This window comes from Macaca fascicularis, chromosome 6, assembly GCF_037993035.2.
Source record: "Macaca fascicularis isolate 582-1 chromosome 6, T2T-MFA8v1.1".
NCBI lineage: Eukaryota > Metazoa > Chordata > Mammalia > Primates > Cercopithecidae > Macaca > Macaca fascicularis.
This window is the reverse complement of record NC_088380.1, coordinates 77,518,565-77,542,948: the sequence shown is the minus strand read 5'-3', so window position 1 is coordinate 77,542,948 and position 24,384 is coordinate 77,518,565. Positions and strand designations below refer to the sequence as shown.

Sequence of the window (24,384 nt, the reverse complement as noted above, 5' to 3'; positions counted from 1 at the left end):
GAAACAAAGAACTGAGTAGAAGGTTACATCTGGGAAAAGAAAGTTTGTTTTGCATTGCATTCTTTCTGCTGACATGGGGTTTATGGAGTATAAATAAAGTGAGGCGGAGGCTCTGAGCGCGGCCGCCATGTTCTCTGTGTGTCTTTGTCTTTTGTGTGTTCTTTCATTCTCCACCACCCCCGGCACGGACCCCAACAAGTGGCGCAGGGAGCAGGGTCAGCACGGGTGAGTAGGGGAGAACAAGAAGGGGAACCCCCTAGGAGCGGGTAAGGCTCGGATATTGTGAAGGGGAACCTTCTTAAGCTTTCATTATGGGAATTCCATCTCTCTGGCCTCAGAATATTTATGGCTGTTTCAAGGACTGTTGCTGTCTATGGGAGTAGAAGTGAAAGAAAAAGACTTTGAAGCGATTGTTTGCCCATGTTGAACAACATTGTTACTGGTTTCAGTATCAGACTAAAGTGCAGCTGAATCGGGAAAAAATGGTTACAGGTAGTAAAAGCTCTGCTTAGAGCGCTCCAGTTAGGGGATATTATGCCTCTAAAATTGTGGACCTTGTGTAACTCTATCACTCAGACATTAGAGTTACTTGAGACTGATTCGGAGTGTGGTAACGTAGCCACAGGAGGAAAGGTATCTGAGGATTTGGAAAAATAAAATAAATCTGAAATGGAGCCCATTTGTGCCAGGGTAGCAAAAGGGGGAGAGGAGAAAAAGCCAGCTCTTCCTTCTTCTAAGGGAAATTCTGACATGCAGTGTATTATGGAAATGCTTCAACAAATATTACAGATACATTTTTCTAATTCACCTTTGTGAGCTTTCCCTGTTTCTTTTCCTTCCGCCCTGTTAAAAGAGGATTTTCCAGTGCCTCCAACCCCCAGGCTTCCTTATCTTTACCTTTGTTTGGCAAAGTTTTCTCAGTGCCTTGCCCGCCATTGGGGGAGGGAGAGAAGAGAAAAAAAAAAAATTTTAAGGAGCTGGATCTGTTTCCAATTATTTGTGCTTCTTTTGCTCCTAATGCTCAGTTTTCAAATGGTGGCAATAATGTCCAATTCAATGCCTTACAAATTAAATTTTTAAAAGAAATGAAAGCTGCCATTTCTAACTATGAACCCCTATCCTTGGTCTTCTTGATATTTTTTCATCAGAAAATTTGATAATTCCTGTAGACTGGAAGACTTTGGGGAAGGCTTTTCTCGATCGTTCTCAGTGGTTACAATTGCACAGCTGGTAAATGAACAAGGTGCATGTACAGGCTAGAAAAAATGTTACGTGTGATCCCCCAGGAGCCACTGAGGAACAACTCACAGGCACGGGCCAATATGCTACTCTTAATGCTCAGGCTGGTCTAGATGATGTTGCCCTTACTCAAATCAAGACTTTGTTTTTAAGGGCCTAAAATAAGGTAGAGATAACAGGAAAATCTTCCCTTTCCTCTGTGAAGATTTTACAGGGCACAAATGAACAATATCCAGATTTCGTAGCCCATCTTCAGGATACTGTCTTGAAAATTGTGGGTGCTGACCTTGCTTCAAAAATTTTGTTACAAACGTTGTCTTTTAAAAATGCTTATGCTGACTGTCAAAAATTGTTAAAATCGTTAAAGGCCAATGGGGCCAATTTAGATAAATATATTAAAACTTGTGTTAGTGTTGGAGGGGCTATTTATAATGCTCAATTATTTGCTGGAGCTTTGTCTAAAGCCTTAAAAGGAAATAACAAATAAGGTGTTTGCTTTCAGTGTGGTAAACCTAGACATTTCAAAAAAGAATGTCATAAAAATTGAACACTTTTATCCCTCAAGGCAGAAAGCTGCCTTCAGAGGTGTACAAATGTTGTGGTAAAGGTCGACATTGGACAAATAAATGTCGTTTCAAAACTGATAAAAGTGGAAATTTACTGTCTCCTCTCCTGGGAAATGGGAGCCATGGCCCACAGGCTTGGGGCCCCAACAATTTATGTCACCAGGTCTGAAAATGTAGTTGGTTTATCAGTCTTTACAAATGAGAGATATAAGAAAGGAAAAGAATGCACAAACTAACTAGGTTTCTTGTAATAAATCACTAAACTAGTCAAAGGACCAAAAAAATACAAGATCAGCGTGACTCTGAAGGATGTGAGATTATGGTTCTGCACTTGTTACATTAAAGAGCTAAAATAAATAGATGTAATATTAACAATAATAACAGTAATAATAGCCATAGTATACTGAGTACTTACTATGTGTCCACTACTGTGAAAAAATCTTCACTTGCATTTAGTTCTTCCAACATCCCTTTAAGACTGACAAATTTTATAATTATTACCATTTTGTAGACAGGAAAACAGAGTTAAGACAGTTTTGTAAATGTATCCAAGGTCATATAGCTATTATATTTTGAAAATATGACTTTCTGTCCCCAGAGCTTACATGCTTAACCCTTTCCTCTAGACTGATCTAGTACAAAATTGGTAGTCACCCTCCTTGGAATAATCGGAGGAAAGAAAAATCAATAAGTAAAAGTTGTATCTCAGCACCAGATCCAATCCCAATTTCAAGTACCCATTTAGCCTTGGATTATTGACTGAATCTGCATACAATACCCAGTGAGCAATGGCCTACAACATCAAGGAATAAATTCAAGTCCTCCTTAAGGATCCCACACCTTACCCCAGTTTCTCAACCTTATGCGGCAACTAAGCAGAGCGCCGCTGCTGACTTAGCTATTACTCAGCCTTATACTTTGTCTCCTAATAGAGGAGTATATAAATTAGCTATTAGAGTATGTGGCCCTTTGCCAAAAGGACATGATGTTACTAATAAAATTCTTATTATGGTTCAAGTCTCACAATTTATATGCCTAGAGGCAGGGGAACGTATTCTCAATAGGAAGGGTTTGGTAGCACAGAAAAAACTGTTTTTTGGGAAACTTTAGTTTCTAATCAAAAGCCCTTATGTTCATTGCATATTAATGAAATAGTTTTTAAGGGGTTAATTGATACGGGGGTAAATATGTCTATTTGTTTAAATTAGTGGCCTATACAATGGGAAAAAAGACAAGTTTCAGTTATACTCACTGGCTTGGGTGCTGCTTCTGTGATTTATCAAGACGTAGAACCTTTAACCTGTGTCGGTCCTAAAGGTCAACAAGGTCAAGTGTTTTTTTTTAATTATTTTTATATTGTTCCTATCAATATTAATTTTTGGGAACAAGATCTTTCACAACAATTTGCTGCTTTTTTAAACATTCCTCATATTTCCTCAGCTGCCAAAAATATGATGTTCAAAATAGGCTACAATCCTTTAAACTCATAGCCACCACTCCTATTTAGGTGAAACAGTGACCATTATTTAAAGAAATACTTAGGACTCTAAAAGAGTAAGTCAAAAAACAAATGGCCGAGAAGAATATAAAGCCACGTATTTCTGCATGGAATTCCCGTCTTTGTCTTGTCTTAAAACTATAAATGTTTACATTAAACCTAGGGAAAGTTTACAGCCTGGTCTTCCTAATCCTGCCTTTATCCCACAAAGTTAAAAATTAATGGTCATAGATCTCAAAAATTGTTTTTTCTATATTCAGTTACAACCTCAAGATTGTAAAAAGTTTGCCTTTATTATTCCTAAATATAATAATGGACAACCCATTCAAAAATATCAGCAGAAGCTTCTTCCTCAGGGTATACTTAATAGCTCTACTATATGTCAAAAATTTGTACATAGGACTTTAAATCCTGTAAAAAATCAGTTTCCAACTGTGTTAATTTATCATTGTATGGATCTTCTCTGTCCCTGTTTTAATAATTCTCAGCCACTTTCTCCATATCAATGGAAAGTTTTACCTCAAGGTATGTTAAACAGCCCTACCTTGTCTCAAGAACTTGTCCTTTTGCATCATTACAAACTCAGCTTTCTTTCTATTCACTTAATATTGCCCCAGAAAAAATTCAACTGGATTTTCCTATTCAATATTTAGGTTATACCTTAGGAGCACAAAATATTCGACCCCAAAAAATTCAAAGTCAACGTGATCATTTCAAAATATTAAATGACTTTCAAACGATGCGTCCTGTTTTAGGAATATAACATCTTTTTTCTGTTCTAGAAGGAGACAGTCACTTGGACAACTCACGCCATTTAACTCCTTTGGCTTTACAGGAACTCCAGCTTGTAGAAGAGCAACTTTAAAAGGCCCCTTCCTGATGTTCCCCTTTCCTTTTGTTTATTTCATACTTTACATTCTCCTACAGGAATGATTCATCAGACCAATCGGCCGCTAGAATGGATCTTTTTGTCCAATAAAACATCTAAATGCTTGGCTACTTATATCGATCGTTTAGCTGAACTGATCATCAAAGGACGGCATCACTGTTGACAACTTTGGGGAGGAGATCCTTCCTTAATTATCTCTCAATTCACTCATAGTCAGATCACTTATCTTCTTGCAACTTCTGATTCTTGGCAAGAAGCTTCATCAATCTTGAGTTACAGTTTATCCTTATCCCTCGGTGCAATAGGGAGAATTGTTTGCTATTCTCATGGTCTTACTTGATTTCCCTACTACTGGTTGTAACATTGTTAGTGATTCTCAATACGCCGTTTATGTTACTTCTTATATTTCTCAGGCCACTTTACCTCTTTGTGCTACTTCTTCTCTTCAGAAATTATTTTCTTTGTTATCCTTTACTTTGAGCCAACGTCGAGCTCCTTTATTCATCACTCATCTTCGTTCTCATTCTCAACTTTCTGGACCATTAGTTCATGGTAATACTCAGATTGATTTGCTTTTAATCGGCCACCTACATGCTGCAGAACAAAAATATACTCTACATCACACTAATAGTTCTGGCCTTCAACAATGGTTTCATTTAACTCATAAACAAGCTCGTTCTCTTATTCGAGCTTGTCCTTCCTGTGCTCCTTTGAGCATTCCATCCTTCCATCCTGGGGTTAATCCACGAGATGTCCCTTCTTTTGGACGATTAAAATGTTCATCATACCATTGATACCTTTTCTCATTTCTGTTATTACTCATCTCTTAGTTTGTTTCGCCATCATGGGCATTCCTCTTATACTTAAAACTGATAATGCCCCTGCTTATGTCTCTCATAAATTACAAGTTTTCTTACAGCAATACAATATTCAACATATCACCGGTATCCCGGGCAACAGTCAAGGTCAAGCCATCATTAAGCACGCAAATTTAACCTTAAAAACTCAACTGCTAAAACAAAAAGGGGGAAATGAGCCCCCCAAAAAACCGGATTTTTTGAAGGTTAACCTTTCTACCTTAATTTTTTTTATTTTGAAGGTTCTTTTTACCTCAATTATTTTTTGAATCAATGGAGACAATTGCAAGACTCTGCTGTCGTAACCCATCTTTCTTCATCTCCCTCGGTGATAGTCCCCGCTGACAATTTAAAGATTTGGTATCCTAATGAAGAAGGTAAGTATGTTCTAGGGCAAGTTCTAAAACAGGGACGGGGCTATGCTCTTGTCCTTACAGGGAGCGGACCTGAGTGGTTTCCTACAAGATGATTGAAACCCTGTTGAAAAGAAAACTGGATTCAGCATGCATTTCTTCTTTTGTTGGATGTGCCTCGGCAGGGGACTTATTTCCCTTAGTGAGGCTTTGTATGAATATTGCACTTACATTCCCTTTCCACCCTTGTATCAGGGAGTCGCCTGGGGAGAGGCGGAAATTAAGGTTTTCACCAATGACACTACTTGGATGCCATCCCCCTATATAGACAAGGACAATATAGAACAGGAAACGGGAATTATAAACAACACATACCAATTTGGAGTGGAAGAACTTCCAATATGCATGGGAAATAGTTCTCATTGTCTCCAAAAATCGCATGAAGCCTGGGTTGTTCGCTATAATCAGTCATGTGGCTGCTAATACTGTTATTATAATCATACTGTATATAGTAATGAAACTCTTCCTAGTTCTTTACCTTTTTGTCCTATTCCAGAGGTTTCTCCTAATATTGAGGTGCTGGAGTGGCAACAATGTCGGGGAAATAAACCCCGGATTTTATTAGAATACAATGGGATGCAAATAACTGATTGAAGTGTGCACGGTGATTTTCAAACAAAATTTAGTCACATACCTTTGAAATGGCACCGGGTAAATAAAAGTATTGCTGCTAACAGTAATGAAACCTTGGTACGGCGTGAAGGAGGCCTAAGTACAGAGTCATCTTTGGAAGTTGTTAGCTGCAGGCAATGCCATTAGCATTTTTGTGGGGAATATGCCCCTTAATCTTTCTAACCCAAATAACTCCTTTCATATTCAGTTATATCGAAATACCTCCTGATATATTATTGCTTGTGTCTGTAAGCCCTACCTATTATTAGCAGGGAATTTGACATGGGATAATGATATGGGGATTGTTAATTGTACAGATACGTGTACATTTTTGTCTTGCCTCAATCATTCCTGGTGGCACAACTTTACTGAGGATATTTATATCCTCAGGGCTCGTAAGGAAATTTGGCTACCTGTTAACCTTACGCGACCGTGGGGGGCATCACCTCTTGAGACTTATATTTGGACTTCTCTCCAGCGAACCCTCCGTGCCCTTGGACTTATAATTGCCTCGGTGATGAGCCTTGTCGCCATCGTCTCCACTGCGGCCATAGCAGGGCTCGCTCTTCATCAAAGCATACAAAATGCTGAATTTGTGCAGCAATGGCACGAATAATCTCACCGGTTATGGCTTCAACAACGAAACATCGATTCTCAACTTGCTGAAAGATTGGACAACATGGAACAAGCCTTGACATGGCTTGGAGATCAGCTCACTGTCCTCAGTACTCGGATAACATTACAATGTGATTGGAACTCCACTCAATTTTGTGTAACGCCTGTGCTTTTTAACATCTCTCAAAATTGGACCGTAATCCGAAAATTATTAATAGGCCATAAAAATATTAGTTTGGACATCCAAGAGCTCACTCAGAACATTTCCGAAGCATTTCAACAACAATTACATGTGTTGTCTGGAACTGTAACCCTTCAGGAGCTGGGTCAGCGCCTTGTTGCCTTTAACCCATGGACCCAGATGAAGACATGGATTTCTACAATCTCTGGAAGTATATTGCTTTGGGCACTTGGATTGGGTCTACTTCTTTTGGTGATTCGATGCTCCCTCCGTCGCCTCCAAAAACAAAAGAAAACACAAGAACAAATATGGGCTACCTTTTTAGGATTGAGGCAAAACAAAAAAAAAAGGGCGGAAATGCAGGGGCCTTTGAAAACAGTATGCTGAGAATAGATAGGGCTCAAGGACAGTATCTCCAATTGAACTTTTAATGAACTCCCGTAGGCGCCAAGAAGGCGGGCAGATAAGGAAGAGCATAGAAACAAAGAACTGAGTAGAAGGTTACATCTGGGAAAAGAAAGTTTGTTTTGCATTGCATTCTTTCTGCTGACATGGGGTTTATGGAGTATAAATAAAGTGAGGCGGAGGCTCTGAGCGCGGCCGCCATGTTCTCTGTGTATCTTTGTCTTTTGTGTGTTCTTTCATTCTCCACCACCCCCGGCACGGACCCCAACAGTGGGTTAGAAGTTGATTTGACCACTGAGTATAGGACTTGACTTAAATCACTTCACCTGGAAAATAGATGTTTTGTCAGTTATGGTACTTGGTTATAAGCCACATAAACTTGATCTAGCTAATCTAAACAGAATGGAAGGATACAGAATGGAAGGGAAAGCTGAAGAAGCAGGCAGTCCCAAGGAATGAAAGGCAGCTAAGGATCTCGGTCAGGAAACCATGGCCAGGCATTTCGGATGCTGTTACTATGATGTTTAGCTTTAAACCCCTTGTTTGTCATTCTGCTCAGGATTTACATTCCCAGGAGGCAGAACTCTGTTAAGCATGGAATATAAATGTACCGCTGAGTTGGGGGAGAAGGGGTGACTGATTAACAACATCCAGCATTGCCCCCAGACCACAGGGAATGTGGCAGGCAAAGGTTACCTAAAGGAGAAGCAGGGGGGAGAGAAAAACAATAGATGTTTACACCAAATGCAAATCTAAATAATATGTGAGGCCAGGTGTGGTGGTGCACACCTGTAAGCCTGACACTTTGGGAGGTCAAGGTGGGCAGATCCCTTGAGGTCGGGTGTTCGAGACCAGCCTGGCCAACATGGTGTAGCCCCATCTCTACTAAAAATACAAAAATTAGCTGGGTGTGGTGGCACATGCCTGTAATCCCAGCTATGCAAGAGGCTGAGGCAGGAGAATTGCTTGAACCCAGGAGACAGATTGCAGTGAGTCAAGATTGTACCACTGCACTCCAGCCTGGGTGACAGAGTGAGACTCTAAATAAATAAATAATATGTGAAAATAGTACTAATGTTTCACCCACTGTCTGTAAGACATACACTTTAAATTGATTTTCTAGTACTCTTGGTGCGTTAACCTAAAACCATTTACCCTTCCATTTGGTTCCTTTTATTACTAGTGGTACTTATCCATGAGGTGTTGATTCCTGTTCATATTATACAGTAACAAAATCCAATGATCTATTTGGGCACATCACTTTGAGTATTGCTTGCAAGTGCTTTCCCCACTGAAGAGCAACGGAACAATCTCGGCCAGAATTGACTAGCATAACCATTTCACCCCAGTGTGACTCAAGATTGACAATCAGCAGATCTCAGAATTCTCAGGCCTGGCTGGGGACTGCACCGTCGGCTTCCATGGTTCTGAGGCTTCGGACTTGGACTGAGCCATGCTGCCAGCTTCTCTGCTTCTCCAGCTTGCAGTCAGCATGTGGTGGGACTTCTCCACCTCTGTGATTGTGTGAGCCATTTCCTCCTAATAAATGCCCTTCCATGTATCCCACCGGTTCTGTCTCTCTGGAGAAGCCTGACTAACATAGCAAGTAATTCTTGGTTGCTTTAAGGTTGCTTATAAACAAACAGATTAACATAACAAAACAGAAACAAAAAAAAGACCAATAAATCGAATTCTCTATCAAATCTCACCCAACAAAGAACAGGTCTCCCTTATTCATCTAACTGAGATAACCAAATAGACCATAAAAGCAGGTCCCCAAACATTGTTTTGTTGCTACCAATAGGGAATAAGTTACTGAAGGTGTACAAACCAGAAACAAAAACAAATATGAATACATAAAATCAGAAAGGGCAAAAGAACTAGAGAGTCAGAAAAGTTCAAGTTCTGTTGTCACCCAGGATTCACTTCGGAGGTCAAGAAAAGATGAGTAGGCAAATCAGTGTCTTGGGCTCCACTAGACTAATCCTCTCGAACATCTCAGTACATGACCTTCAAAAATGATCACGTGTAATTTCCAAAAGGTCACAAGACATGACTCTCTCTTACACATAAACACGTGACAAGGACTTTATTCAACTCATTAATTAATGAGGAAAACAATAAAATGACAACTGACTCCAAGAGCATTTGAGAAGCTGGGTAATTCTTGGCAACATTAAGATAAGATTACTGGATTGAATACAAACCTAGCTACTGTTCAACAGGGACACAAATTACCATTTGGGGGCAAAATAAATCATTTCCTTCTTTACCAGACAAAAATCTTCAAATTAACGTGCGACTTCACTAATTCTAAGAACTTGAATAAATAGTAAAGACAGGGCCAGGCGCGGTGGCTCATGCCAGTAATTCCAGCACTTTGGGAAGCTGAGGCAGGTGGATCACTTGAGGTCAGGAGTTCGAGACCAGCCTGGCCAACATGGCAAAACCCTGTCTCTACTAAAAATACAAAAATTAGCCAGGCATGGTGGCGCACGCCTACAATCCCAGCTACAATCCTTGGAAGGCTGAGGCAGGAGAATCAATCGAACCTAAGAGACAAAGGTTGCAGTGAGTCGAGACTGCGCCACTGCATTCTAGCCTGGATGACAGAGTAAGACTGTCTCAAAAAAAAACAAAACAAGACAAAAACAAAAACAAAAAATAATAAAGACTGAATCAAATTACATTTTTCTAGATAGTGTCTTTGGGCAGCCTTTGTGCCTTATGACATGGAAGGACATGTCACCATGACCTTTAACTACTTCAGTGAAAGCCAGCTGGGGTTAAGGTAATCACCCTTGTAATTAATCTCCTTTCTTTCATGACCTGAGAGGTATAGTAACGTAGGTGTCCTGAAGTGTTGGTGACAACACTTTTCTTACATTACTCGCTGACTCGATGACGAAATTCACTCGAGAGTTACTTACTGCAAAAGAAGCTACAAGCTGCAAATCTGAGTGAAAAGGTTAATATTTTTAATATTCTTGATCTTTACAAAAGCATGCCAACAGCTTAGACACATGTATATATTTTTAGGGAAATTATAAAGGATGATTTTTAGTCATTATATGGTAAAGATTTTAAAAGTTTTTAGCTTTGAAATTTTCTCTAAAATATAAGTTAGCCTCCTAATTTTTAGAAAAGACTCTTTTAAGATCTCATTATCATACCTTTTTATCTTTATATGTACAAAAAGTTAAAACTTGAAATTCTTGGCCGGGTGCGGTGGCTCAAGCCTGTAATCCCAGCACTCTGGGAGGCCGAGGCGGGCGGATCACGAGGTCAGGAGATCAAGACCATCCTGGCTAACACGGTGAAACCCCGTCTCTACTAAAAAAATACAAAAAACTTGCCGGGCGAGGTGGCGGGCGCCTGTAGTCCCAGCTACTCGGGAGGCTGAGGCAGGAGAATGGCGTGAACCCGGGAGGCGGAGCTTGCAGTGAGCTAAGATCCGGCCACTGCACTCCAGCCCGGGCGACAGAGCTAGACTCCGTCTCAAAAAAAAAAAAAAAAAAAATTGAAATTCTTTTGTTAGAACAAACTGCTTATAACCAGTTGGATACATATACATACACTAAACATATCTAAATGTTTTGTGCAAGTTATATCATTGAATATTAATATTTCTATTGAGTGGCATTGTATTCATAGCTGTTAAGTGACTTGTTGTGTAATGAATAAAATGTTTACAAATATGAGAGTTATAAACTAAATAAAAATAGAATAAGGCCAGGTGCACTGGCTCACACCTGTAATCCTAGCACTTTCGGAGGCTGAGGTGGGAGATCACTTGTGGTCAAGAGTTCAAATCCAGCCTGGACAACATAGAAAGACCCTGTCTCTACAAAAACTAAAAAAAAAAAAGTAGCTGAGTGTGGTAGCACACGCCTGTAGTCCCAGCCACTTGGGAGGCAGAGGTGGAAGGATCACTTGAGCCTGGGAGTTCAAAGCTGCAGTGAATTGTGACCACGCCACTGCACTCCAGCCCAGGTGACAGAGTGAGAATCGACCTTTTGAAAAAAAAAGAATGAAGGACAGGACAGACTCTGGCTATTGTAAAATTCTTAAATTAATTAATTGTTGGTTTACTCTTTAATATTTTCTGTGACCAGTTCTCATATTTACATACCTACTGAGAGCTTTAAAAGTTATCACCTTACTCCTTTGTGGTAGATACTACTAATAAAATTCAAACTGGTAGCAAAACTTTCTACATTTTTTCTTGTCTAGGAACTTTTACCGTATGTGTGTGTTGGTTTTATAATAAAAATAACACTAAAGAGGCTGGGCGCGGTGGCTCACGCCTGTAATCCCAGCACTTTGGGAGGCCTAGGCGGGCAGATCACGAGGTCAGGAGATCAAGACCACCCTGGCTAACATGGTGAAACCCCGTCTCTACTAAAAATACAAAAAAATTAGCCGGGCGCGGTGGCAGGCGCCTGTGGTCCCAGCTAGTCGGGAGGCTGAGGCAGGAAAATGGCGTGAACCCGGGAGGCGGAGCTTGCAGTGAGCCGAGATCGTGCCACTGCGCTCCAGCCTGGGCGACAGAGGGAGACTCCGTCTCAAAAAATAAATAAATAAATAATAATAATAATAATAATAACACTAAATATACGAAAAAGAACTATAGCATGATTGAAATATTTTTGGGTGTGCATTTAAACAGGAAATACAACCATTTAAGAAAAGAGGTACGTTGCAAAGAGAATTGTGTAACTATTCTTTGATTAAAGTAAACTTCGAAGGTTTATTCTGTCTTTTGCATACATTTTCCTCTTCAGATAGTAAAGTCCTTCCTATTGGAGTAAGAGCCATGTGATACCAATTGGCATGCACAGGAATGCAATCCACATGCTTTATGCCATGTTGCTATCTGGAAGCAAGAAACTATTGCTGGGGATTTTATGCTCTATGGAATTGAAATTCAAATCAGATTCATAATTATTACACTGGAAATCAAATGTTGCACAGTCATTGCCTACTGAGTTCTTCTGTCTGTAGAGTTCAGGCCACTGTATGATACATTTGCCCACGTTTTATTTTTTATTCATAAATTCAGTGAAATTGTTCTCAATTTGACAGGTTCCAAATGTTAGTTGTTCTCCAAAGTGACAGATTCACTCATGTTACTTTGTTTAAAAAATGTAAAGCACGTTAAATTTTTAGGTGTTTGTTATTTCCCCTCTTCACATCCATGAGGATGTTATAATTGGATATATTACATCTCCCACAATCAATTTATGGAAAGCATTATAAATACTTTCTTGGGGCTCAGTTGACCTGTTCACCATCTCTTCTGCAAAAGCTTAATGTAGGAAAAAGGAAATTTCCTCTTAAAGTCATCCAATCCTTCAGCAAACATTTATGGAGCATGTACTCTGGGCTAGAGACTGGGCTGGGCCCTGGGGACACTGGAGACCAACACAGCATGGTTCCCTGCCCTACTCAGAATGATCTCCCCTCAACCCATACATCCTGGGGACAAGTTAAAAATGTCATGTGTTAACCAAGGTATGTTTGCACTTGTAATATGCCTATTACAGGTTTCTCCTATGCTAATCGTGCTGCTGTATCAACATCAATTGATTCAACAGAAGCCTCTATCTCCTGAGAATGAGAGGACTGAAGACCTTACAGTGGTGCAAGAAAGTTTCACTCCAAGGGGAATTGGTTCTCTGCCTAGGATGTTCAGTGGAATCATCTGGAGAGGTTTGAAAATACTGAAGCCAGGCCTTATCTCCAGAGGGTCTGATTTAATCAGCCTGGGCTGCCACATGGAGACTTACAATCTCTTCTCAGTTGATTCTAATGTACATCAAGGCTGGGAACCCCTGCTCTAGGGGCGATTATCTCCTGGCAGGTGGACAAGCCACATTCTCACACTTGCCTCTTGCATTGCCGTCCTGTGTATGAAAGAACTTAGTCATTTATCCTTTGTCTCTGGCCTGTTGGTACCTGCTACAATGCTTTTGTAAAGATGAACATGTTGCCTTTTAAGACTATATGACAAAATAAGAAATTCTGAAACAGTAATCTTAACTGTGAGTTACTAATTTACCTTCTGTCACTCAATGAATTGCTTGTTGTGGTTGAGCGTCCTTTATGAATATGCATGTGAAAGAGAGCCCACTTTGTATGCCACGTGACTGTTTGCTTCCCTTGTTTATCTTCTGGATAATAAGGAGTCCTGAACATCCAGTACAGCAGTTTGTACCAACAAACACTTAAGAGCTTGTCTTGTGATTCCTTTGTTCTAGGATTTCCTTGAACATCAGACACGGGTGTTGACTGAAGCACCGCCCTTCCAGGACTCATGCCAGCTCACAGTGTCTATCCACAAGGCCAGGTAACCCCTCCTCCATGATGCATGTCTGTTATGAAATCTCTCTCCTCTTACTTGCATGTCCTGGCATTGCCCCTTTGCCAAGGAGACCGTCAGCAACAAAGAGGTCAATTGCTTGCACCCCTCTCTCAGTGAACCCCTGCCTCGAAGGTCTCTCAGCTACTTCAGGAACAGGTTGTCAGTATTTAAGGAGGAGCCTGCTCACCCAATGGAGCCAGAGATTGGCCTTGCTGCCCTCTGAAAAGAATAAGCCATTCTCCTTGTGCTATTCTAGATTTTTCTTTGAAAGATAATGTTGCCATGTCTACAATGATGAGATGCTATAGGGTCCTCCCAAAGACAGCATTGTATACTTTGTCAGCTTTGACACAGCATCCTGTTTGGGGAGAAATCCAATGCATCAATCCATGTCTTATGTGAAAAAGTCCATCCGGGCGTGGTTGCATTCCCCAGTCCTCTTTTCTGCAATAAACAATGAGATTTCAGGGAGAAGAGGGGATGCAGTTGGGCTCTCTTTGGTGGGTCCAGTCTTAGGTAGATAAGGGGATATCCGAGGAGAGCCTCTTGCAGCATCTGCTGACCTTCAAGAGTCTTAAATTTAAAATATAGGCATGTCAGAGTGCCATAGAAATTCCCTGGGCTCCTTCACTATAGTTTACTGTTTAGTATAATATTGTAATGAGCTCTTATGTACATATTTGTGCATTTGTGGGAATTTATCTGTGAGATAAATTTCTAGTAGTGGAATTGCCTGATCACAGGATATGCTCACCTAAAATCTCGGTAGATATTGCCAATTGCCTTCCAATTTATTACCCCCAACCGCCTGTCCCTGCCAGTACTGAGTACGTGTTTGCCCTTTGTTCACCAACCTGTATGGTTTCTCACTGTTTGATCTTCATCATTCCAGTTATTAAAAATGGTAGTCCATTTTCATTTTAACGTACAATTCTTTAATCACAAATAAGATAGAACACTTTTCACGTATTTATTAGCTATTTCTTTTTAAGTGCTTTTGTTCTTTGCTTTCTATTAGGTCATTATTCTTTTTCTTAATTTTAAAAATTATTTGTATACCATGAAAATTATATACTAAGAAATACTTTTTTGTACTAAGGAATATTTTAATACCTACATACTGAGATACTTGAAGACTGTTTAGTTACAAGTGTGTTTTTTTTTTTTCAGTCCATCAATGAGAGATCATTCAATTACAAGAGACAGAACTCAACTCATTTAAACAACAAAGGAGCCTGGTGTGGTGGCTCACTCCTGTAATCCCAGCTCTTTGGGAGGCAAGGCAGGAAGATCACTTGAGTCCAGCAGTTCAAGACCAGCCTGGGTAACATGGTGAAACCTCTGTATCCACAAAAATGGGTTTTTTTGTTTGTGTTTTGTTTTGTTTTGTTTTGAGACGGAGTTTCACTCTTCTTGCACAGGCTGGAGTGCAATGGCATGATCTCCGCTCAGGCTCACTGCAGCCTCTGCCTCCCAGGTTCAACTGATTCTCCTGGCTCAGCCTCCTGAGTAGCTGGGATTACAGGCACCCGCCACCATGGCCGGGCTCATTTTGTATTTTTAGTAGAGACAGGGTTTCACCATGTTGGTCAGGCTGGTCTCGAACTCCTGACCTCTGATGATCCGCCCGCCTTGGCCTCCCAAAGTGCTAGGATTACAGGTGTGAACCACTGCGCCAGGCCTAAAAATGGTTTTAAATTAGTCAGGCATGGTGGCACGTGCCTGTAGTCCCAGCTACTTGGTAGGCTGAGGTGGGAGGATTGAGCCCAGGAAGCTGAGGCTGCAGTGAGCTGTATTCCTGCCACTGCACTCCAGCCTGGGCAACAGAGCAAGACCTTGTCTCAAAAATAAATAAATAATAAAGGATATTTATTGGCTCACAAAATTAAAAAGTGATTACAATGTTAGGTGAGACCTGATCTAGCAACTGAAGAATCTCATTTCTTTATTTCCCTGTCTTCTGCTTTCCACATGGTTGGCTTCATCCATCAGCTCCAGCAACTGCAAGACCTCACTCTCACTCTATGCTTTCCAGAGAGAGATTCTGTCTTCCGGGGGCTCCTGCCCAAGTCCTGGGAATTTTTCTTTCTCTATCTCTATCTCTGTCTCTGTCTCTCTGTCTCTGTTTCTCTCTCTCTCTCTCACACACACACACACACACACACACACACACACACACACACACACACTCTGACATGATCATGTACCCATTCCTGATCTAATCAGTTTGGTCAAGGGGGAGAGCATGCTAATTAGTTTAAGTCAATTAGGATCCACCCCTCACCCAAAGTACATAAATGAGAATAGGGAATTAAAAATTCCCCCAAGAGGCTGGGCGCTGTGGCTCACGCCTGTAATCCCAGCACTTTGGGAGGCCGAGGTGGGAGGATCACGAGGTCAGGAGATCGAGTCCATCCTGGTCAACACGGTGAAACCCCGTCGCTACTAAAAATAAAAAAAATTAGCCGGGCGCGGTGGTGGGCACCTGTAGTCCCAGCTACTCGGGAGGCTGAGGCAGGAGAATGGCATGTACCCGGGAGGTGGAGCTTGCAGTGAGCCGAGATTGCGCCACTGCACTCCAGCCTGGGTGACAGAGCGAGACTCTGTCTCAGAAGAAAAAAAAAAAAAAATTCCCCCAAGAAAGATGAGCCTCTATGAATAACTTCAGGATCAGGGGGTTATGAGCATCCATTGTATAAGAGGAGACCAGTACAGCCTCAGAGTCCCTTATGAGTTTCCCAAGTCATAGATTTCCTTAAGGCCTGCCTGAGCTTTTGGACTCAATTCTAGCAAATGGAATTCTGTGGCTTTAAAAGGCAAGTCCTCCTAACTGCAGACAAGAGAGAAAAGAGCTACTGATGCCAGCAGGAAAGATGAAATCTAGACCTAATTTTTAAAATTTTCATTAAATTTGGAGACTAAAATGTTTACAAAAATGCAATCCTATTTTATATTTAGTAACCATAACGGTTTCCTTGTGAGGTCTGTAAAAAGTCCTTTTCCAAGATTATCTGGCTTTCATAGTTTGATATAACTCCTGCAAAATAAGATTCTAATCTCTAAAAACCTTGAATGCTGAGTGGCAGTCATGGATAACTCTATTCAAACTGAGATTTGTAATTTTAGAAGTATAAACTACCATTCTATTCTTTGTTAAGCACAATCATCTTAGAACACCCTCTTTCTCTCTTCTCCTTTTGTGCATAAAGGTAAGTAAATAGATGGCTGACTGATTCGTCTTGAAACAATGTGTTCCAGGAAGTTTATTCCAACAGCCAGTTTATCTTTCAGCTTTATGTTAATGTTTTCAGAGCAGGCTGTGTGTGTGTGTGTGTGTGTGTGTGTGTGTGTGTGTGTGTGTGTGTGTGGAAATTTACCAGTACTCCGGTGCTCCCAAAACAACGTCTCAAATTGGCTAAGCAGTGTGGGTTTCCTTTGGTAAACCACATGGTACTGAGCAGGAAAATGGTGCACATTTGTGGACCTTTTTGACTCTCCACCTCCTTTTAAGAAAGCCGAAGAGTCCAGTCTTTCCACCCCAGCCTTCCTCTTCCAGCCTCCCTTGCAGCTGGAGTACAAGGATTGATCTGGGCTTAACCAGTCAGACATGCTAGCCCCGGAGTTTTGAATTGGTGGCTGCTGATCCAAAGCAGTATGAGAAATGGAGTCAGAGTGGCTACAGCAATAACTGGTTTCCGGGAGCAGCAGATGCTGCACAAAACATGACGGCCATGTCCTCACTGGCAAGATTTTGGCTGTGGACCTGCAGCCGCCTGGTCTCGCTAATTCCTGACCCTCTCTCCTGTCTGCTTCTCAGGATTTCCCCATGTTTCTGTGAACCCAGTGCTCTTCAGTCAGTTCCTTTTTGGTTTAACCAGAGTTGGTTTCTGATGCTAAGAATGTTGACAGTTACAAGAAATAAAGAGAACATCCCTGCCCTAGACTCTGTGTCCCATTTTGCCACCTGAGCACCAGGAGTCCTTTGTGAAGACAGTCCATCTGGTTCTGGTCATGTTTGCTGTCTTGTTCCCTCCCCTCCTCCCCTCCTTCCTTCTTTCCTTCTTTCCTTTTTTCCCTCCTCCTCTCCTCCTTCTCTCCTCTCTGAGGGACGAGCATCAGAGACACTCACCACACGCTCCCACCATGCCTCACTGGCTCAATATCCTCCACAAACCTTCCCTGAGAAGAGGCTCCACCCCGTACAACACAGCCTTCATCAGCAGAGCCCTGGGGCCACCCATTCCACTGGTTCATCCATCATGCCCAGACTCACCGCCAGGCGAGGACACAAGTTGTACCTAGTTTGCAACCCCCCAAATACTGCGAAATGAATTACTTTGGGAAATACTTTGTCCTTTTTCTGAAAAGATCCTTCCAGATTATCTTTGGCAGCGCTAAATTATTCCAGCTGAGCCTGACACCTGCTTCCTGAAGGCTCGGACCCTGCCACTTACCTCCCTCCCTCCCTCAACACTCCCTCCCTTCCTTTTCATAAGCATTCACTGAGCATCTCCTAGGAATGAGACAAGATGATGGAGTCTCAGCTCAACTCTCTGTCACTGAAGTCTCCATCTAGTAAGGCGCATTTACTCTAGTATGTCCTGTAACCCACAACGAGTCACCGCGTTCAGTGCAGTCAAGGCTATTCCTTCTCTTGTAGGTAACAGGAGCCTCTTCTCTTTCCACTGCAAAGGATGTGCCTTCGGATCATCTGAATCATAAAAAAGGTGATATTCCTACTTTTTTCAAAAATAAATAAAAGAGCCCTCCTAAGCAGGAACCCCTCAGTTATGTCACAAGAGCCGTCCAGTAACAACTTCTCTCTGTCATAGCCAATGGCTTAAAGGCACCTAAAGTCCCAGTAAGGTTTTCCCAGACTCTAGTTCTGGGAACCTTTACCTGGAGGACAGTTGCAGATAAAAGCCAAGCAACCAAGCTGATGAGGAAGAAACCCACTGCCTGGGCCATGCTCAGTCCTTCAGGGTTTCCAGGGACCAAAGATGATGCACAAGAACAGGCCAGTTATATCCACTACCAGTCACTTCCAATAACCAACTTTGCATAAATGTGTCTGCTGCTGACATATATAGAACATGCACCCATATGCACATCTTTATAATAGTTTCATTATAAAGACATACTTTCAAAAAGTTATTGGCATACATAAACATATGCCCATCTCCAATTAAAATAAACATATACTGAAGCTGTTTTTAGTTTTTGCTTCATAAGTTATAAATAGACTAAACCATTTACAAAATAATAAAACCCAGCACTAATCTGTTCTCTGCCGAAGACCTCTTTCTGTGATCCTTACCTGAGCGCATTTTTCACAGGCCACAGGACTGGAGGGTCAGATTTCCTGCATCTCCAGGTGCCTGGGTCATGCTGGTTTACAATCCTTCTGGCAGCTGGGCACAGTGGTGCATGCCTGTAATCCCGGCACCTTGGGAGGCCAAAGCAGGTGGATCACTTTAGGTCAGGAGTTTGAGACCAGCCTGGCCAACATGGTGAAACCCCACCTGTACTAAAAATGCAGCAATTAGCTAGGCATGGTGGTGCACACCTGTCATCCCAGCTACTGGGATGGCTGGGACAGGAGAATCTCTTGAACCTGGGAGGCAGAGGTTACAGTGAGCCAATCTGTGACACTGCACTGCAGCCTGGGCAACGGAATGAGACTCTGTTGGAAAAAAAAAAAAAAAAAAAAAAAAAAAAAAAAAAGCCTTCTGGCAGAAATTTAGTCAGGACCTGGGAAGGATTATTTAAAACTAGGTCCATCAAGAGGAAAAGGGGGAAGGAATTCCCAAGTGACACCACCCCTCCCACCGCACGACGGTTTGAGGATGCCTCTGTCTTGCCCTGCTTTGTGCAGATCTAGGTTCATTGTCTCCAAGGAACTAGCTTCCTGCAGCTTCTAGAAGGGTCCATTTCGGAAACTACAGGGGGCTCTGAGGTTTGGCTTTCTGAAGTTCTGAGAGAGGTATCTGCTGCAGCTCAGGAGGTCCCTACGCACCTGCCAAGTAAATGCAAGTTTCCCTGGGAGAGAATCAAGCCTGCTTTTGAGTCCTAGGGCTTAAAGTCTCAGCAGCTTACACAGAAAACTGTGTTCCTCAGCCCACTCACTGAGCAGGACTTTAAGTCCTTGGCAATACTCTAATGGCAATCCCTTAGGAAAATAATTTGTCATCAATTTAAACCCTAAAAATAGACTGCATTCCTTACACTACATAGATTTACAACCAACCTTTTTGATTGTTTTCCAAATAGTTTATTTTATTTTATTTTTGAGACAGGGTCTTACTCTGTCACCCAGGTTGGAGTGCAGTGGCATGGTCGTGGGTCATAGCAGTCTCGACTTCCCTGGGTTCAGGTGATAGGCCCACCTCAGCCTCTGGAGTAGTTAGGACTACAGGCACACGCCACCATGCCAGGTTAATTTTGTTCTATTTTTTGCAGAGATAGAGATTTCATCATGTTGCCCAGGCTGGTCCTGAACTCCGGGACTCAAGGGGTCCACCTGCCTCGGCCTCCCAAAGTGCTGGGATTACAGGCGTGAGCCACTGCACCTGACCTCAGATATTTTAAGTAAAAAAAATTTTACCTGAAAAAATTTGTTTCAACTGCCAGGCACTTGGCAAAACACTCTCCAAATATTATTTCAGTGATTCTCATCATACATTTGTATAGAACTTTAAATAGTTACCAATGGCCAGGTGCACAGGCTCACACCTGTAATCCCAGCACTTTGGGAGGCTGAGGCAGGCGGATCACTTGAGGTCAAGAGTTGCTGATCAGCCTGGCCAACACAGCAAAACCCCGTCTCCACAAAAAATACAAAAATTAGCCGGGTATGTTGGCACATGCCTGTAGTACCAGCTACCTGGGGAGGCTGAGGCAGGAGAATCACTTGAACCTGGGAGGTGGAGGTTGCAGTGAGCAGAGATCGAGCCACTGCACTCCAGCCTGGGCAACAGAGCGAAACTTGTCTCAAAAACAAAACAAAACAAAAAAAGGCTGGGTGCAGTGGCTCACGCCTGTAATCCAGCATTTTGGGAGGCTGAGGTGGGCAGACCACCTGAGGTCAGGAATTTGAGACCAGCCTGGCCAACATGGTGAAACCTGTCTCTACTAAAAATACAAAATTAGCCGGGCATGGTGACACACACCTTAATCCCAGCTAACTGAGAGGCTGAGGTGGGAGAATCACTTGAACCTGGGAGGCAGAGATTGCAGTGAGCCGAGTTAATGCCATTGCACTCCAGCCTGGGCAACAAGAGTGAAACTCCGTCTCAAAAAAAAAAAAAGAAAAAAGTTACCAACATGTTTCCACACACGGCCTCATTGGATTCCCCCAGGAGACCCTCAGAGTTGGTAGGACTTGGAAGCATTGATTTGACAAGCGAGGAAACTAAGACCCAAAGGGTTATAAAGACTTGCACAGCTAGTAAATAACAGTAAAGGGCTCGGGCCTCCTAAGCATTTTCAAAGTTCATGCTCAACATAGAAATGGAGGACTCTATCTTGTCATTTTCTAAGTTGAAATTTTCTAAGCTGAGGCAAAAAAAAAAAAAAAAAAAAAAAAAAAAACCAGGAAGGCTATCTTCTGAGACCTGCTATTAAATTTTTTATTTGAGAGAGAAGATGCCAACCGTAAATAATTTCCTATTGTCTACATTTTCCAAAAGAAAGAAGGAAAGAATAACAGGACTAAACGTAAGTTCTGACATAAGAGCCTTCTCTTTCAGCATCTTAGAGGCGGCCACATGTGCTGCTCCTACGCGGTGAGCTGCGCACTTGTCACTTGCTTTGCACAACAGTGATATGCCATCAATGCTGTGTGCCAGCTAGGATTCAGGAAGTCAAATTATAGTTTAGGGTCAGGATCATTATTTAAAAGTGTACTATGGTAAATTTTTTTCCCCTCATTTTAACCGCTCTGAAAGCAGGATGCAGTCAATGCTGTCATACAACAACTGTCCGCCAGGTGGCAGTCGTGATGAAGTATGAAATGTGAAAAATCCCTGACATCTGTTAGGAACAGTAATCGTTGGCTGGGCACGGTGGCTCACGCCTGTAATCCCAACGCTTTGGGAGGCCGAGGCGGGTGGATCACCTGAGGTCAGGAGTTACAGGCATGCACCATCATATCCAGCTAATTAATTTTTAAAAAAAATTTTTTAGGGACAGGGTCTCACTATGTTGCCCAGGCTGGTGTCAAATTCCTAGACTCAAGCAATCCTCCTGCCTTGACTTCTCAAAGTGCTAGGATTACAGGTATAAGCCACTGCACCTAGCCAAGTTCACTCTTATGGATGGCAATAACAATTATAATGCAAACATTTTAGCTGTTATCTTGTGGGACAAACCTCTTCCTGGGTGGAGAGTGGGGTCAGCAGTACACATGTATCACCCTTTCATCCCCCAGTAGTTTCCTATTCATGCCTCTACAAATTATCTCAAATTTAGTGGCTGAAAACACACAAATTTGTTCTCTTAGAATTCTGTAGAAGTCCAATGAGAATCCCTCTTTGCTAAGATCAAGGTGTTGGCAGGTCTGTGCATCTCACTTTCTGAAAGGCTTACGGGAGCATCCACTTCCTCACCCTTTCCAGCGTTTAGAGGCTGCCACAGCTCCGGGCTCTCAGTCTCTTCTCCGTCTGTAAAGCCAGCAATGCTGCATCACTCTGGCCCCACTTCTGTCATCTTAGCTCCCTCTGCTTCTCTCTTATGCCTCCCTCTTTGACTTTTAAGAGTGGTTGTGCGGCCGGGTGCGGTGGCTCACACCTGTAATCCCAGTACTTTGGGAGGCCAAGGCGGGTGGATCACCTGAGGTCAGGAGTTCGAGACCAGCCTGACCAACATGGAGAAACCGCCTCTCTACTAAAAATGCAAAATTAGCCAGAGGTGGTGGCGCAAGCCTGTAATCCCAACTACTCAGGAGCCTGAGGCAAGACAATCACTTGAACCCGGGAGGTGGAGGCTCTGGTGAGCCAAGACGGTGCCATTGCACTCAAGCCTGGACAACAAGAGTGAGACTCTGTCTCAAAAAAAAAAAAAAAAAAGAACTGTTGTGCTTACACTGGGCCCACTCAGATAATCTAGGATAGTCTTCCTATTTTAAGGTCAACTGATTAGCAACCTTAAATCCTCTCTGCCATGTAACCTAACAAAGTCACAGGTCCTGGGAGTTAGGATGTGGATATCTTTGATCTCTGGGAGCCTGTTATTCTGCCTACTAAAGTCCCTGTCTATCTTCTACAGTACTTAAAATGAATCTCAAAGCCCCAGTTTAAGAAAAAAGTGGCCATTTCCCCTTTCTCTTATCCTTCTCCTTGAGTGGTTGCGACGATCTTCAAAGAGAGGCTCTGAGCTCATTACTGTCTCCCATCTATGGTGTTAAAAAGGTGCTTCAATTTCTTTCCAGGATGAGGAAGTCATTTCAATTTGCCATAAATCTCTGTACCCATCACTGCCCCAACCTTGTAATAACTAAATCCGCTACAAGTCTTTTTCCCTTTCAATAGCTAACCTCAACCCTCCTCCTGAGGAAAAGCATCTGCCCTCAGCCTTCTCAGAGTGTCTATCACCTTACTTTCTCTCTGTCTCGATGGTTTATGGGAAATCTTTTGACTAAAAGATAATTATTTGCTCTTGTTTTTTAAGCTGCCTTCATTTTGCTGAGTTTCTGATTATTTTCCTCCTCCCACTGTGGTTTTTTCCAGAGTCAGAGAGTTCCAGGCACAGACAGAGCTTTTCTCTAAGCTCTCAGCATGTAACTACTCTACCAAGTTGTTTAACCATCTCAATCCAAGAAGAGGATACAATCTTTGTATAATAGGAGTCCCCATTCCTCTTTTTCTCTTCATTGAGAAAATCCTTATGTTAAACTGAACCCATAATCTGGGTCCTTGACACCCAAGGACATACTCAGAATTTATTTAATGACTATGTGAGGTGTTGAGCAATCAGGTTTAGTCAATTAGAACAACAACCCACACTGAGAGTAATAGTCAAGGCTTTATTCACTTACTGTAATAGTGCAAGCAAGAGAAGTGCTGGCTTCCTAGGGTTCCATTTTCATCATGGAACAGCATTGAAAAATAAAAATGAAATCCTAAGCCCCCCAACTGATGGAACAGACCTCTCCTTGGCCAAGGAGACCCCAGAGAAACCTTGAGCCTGAGTTCCCAACAGTGATGGGATGGAAGGGCAGACACACCTCGTTATGCACCTTCCCTCCCTCACTGACTGCCACTGGGCTTTCCTCCACAAGGGCTTAACAGAAACCAGCCCTTTCAAAGACCCCACCATGGATATCCACCAACAGCCCGACACTGCCCCTCCTTTTTTGCCTGATAAGTGACCACTGACCCGTGGTTCTGGCCAGTCTACGGAAATGCACCGTGAGGGTTTTTGTGTCCTCTGTCACACCTTTGGACATCAGAGGGCTGAAAACTCCACCCTCAGATGATACTAATGCTGACATTGTTTGAACGTGAGTCCCATGGAGAGGCGTGAAGCTCCATTGCACATGCACATGTTTTTTCTTTCATAAATATCCATGACTCCTCCTTGAATATGTATATTTGACCACCCTGCTCAGCATGAATTCCTGTTCCCTTTGCCTCTCCCTCAAAGTGTCTGTTTCTGGCTTCTGGCCAGAGGCTATGCTTCCCAGCCTGTCAGAATGGCCACCCTGCAGGCTGCAACCCTTTATGAGAAATAAAGCTCTCCTTTCCACA

At 42.3% G+C, this 24,384-nt stretch overlaps 1 long non-coding RNA gene across 4 annotated transcripts; it reads left to right on the top strand.

The window, feature by feature from the left end:
• Nucleotides 1–157: 157 nt before the first annotated feature.
• Nucleotides 158–24,384, top strand: LOC141407012 (uncharacterized). Of its 4 annotated transcripts, XR_012413730.1 has the most exons (5): nt 158–225; nt 13,536–13,624; nt 14,810–14,963; nt 18,300–18,366; nt 23,365–24,384. It is a non-coding gene; the product is annotated as an uncharacterized lncRNA (long non-coding RNA). The 4 variants fall into 4 exon arrangements; XR_012413731.1 differs by lacking the exon at nt 14,810–14,963; XR_012413733.1 differs by lacking the exons at nt 13,536–13,624; nt 14,810–14,963; nt 18,300–18,366; nt 23,365–24,384 and adding an exon at nt 5,487–7,487.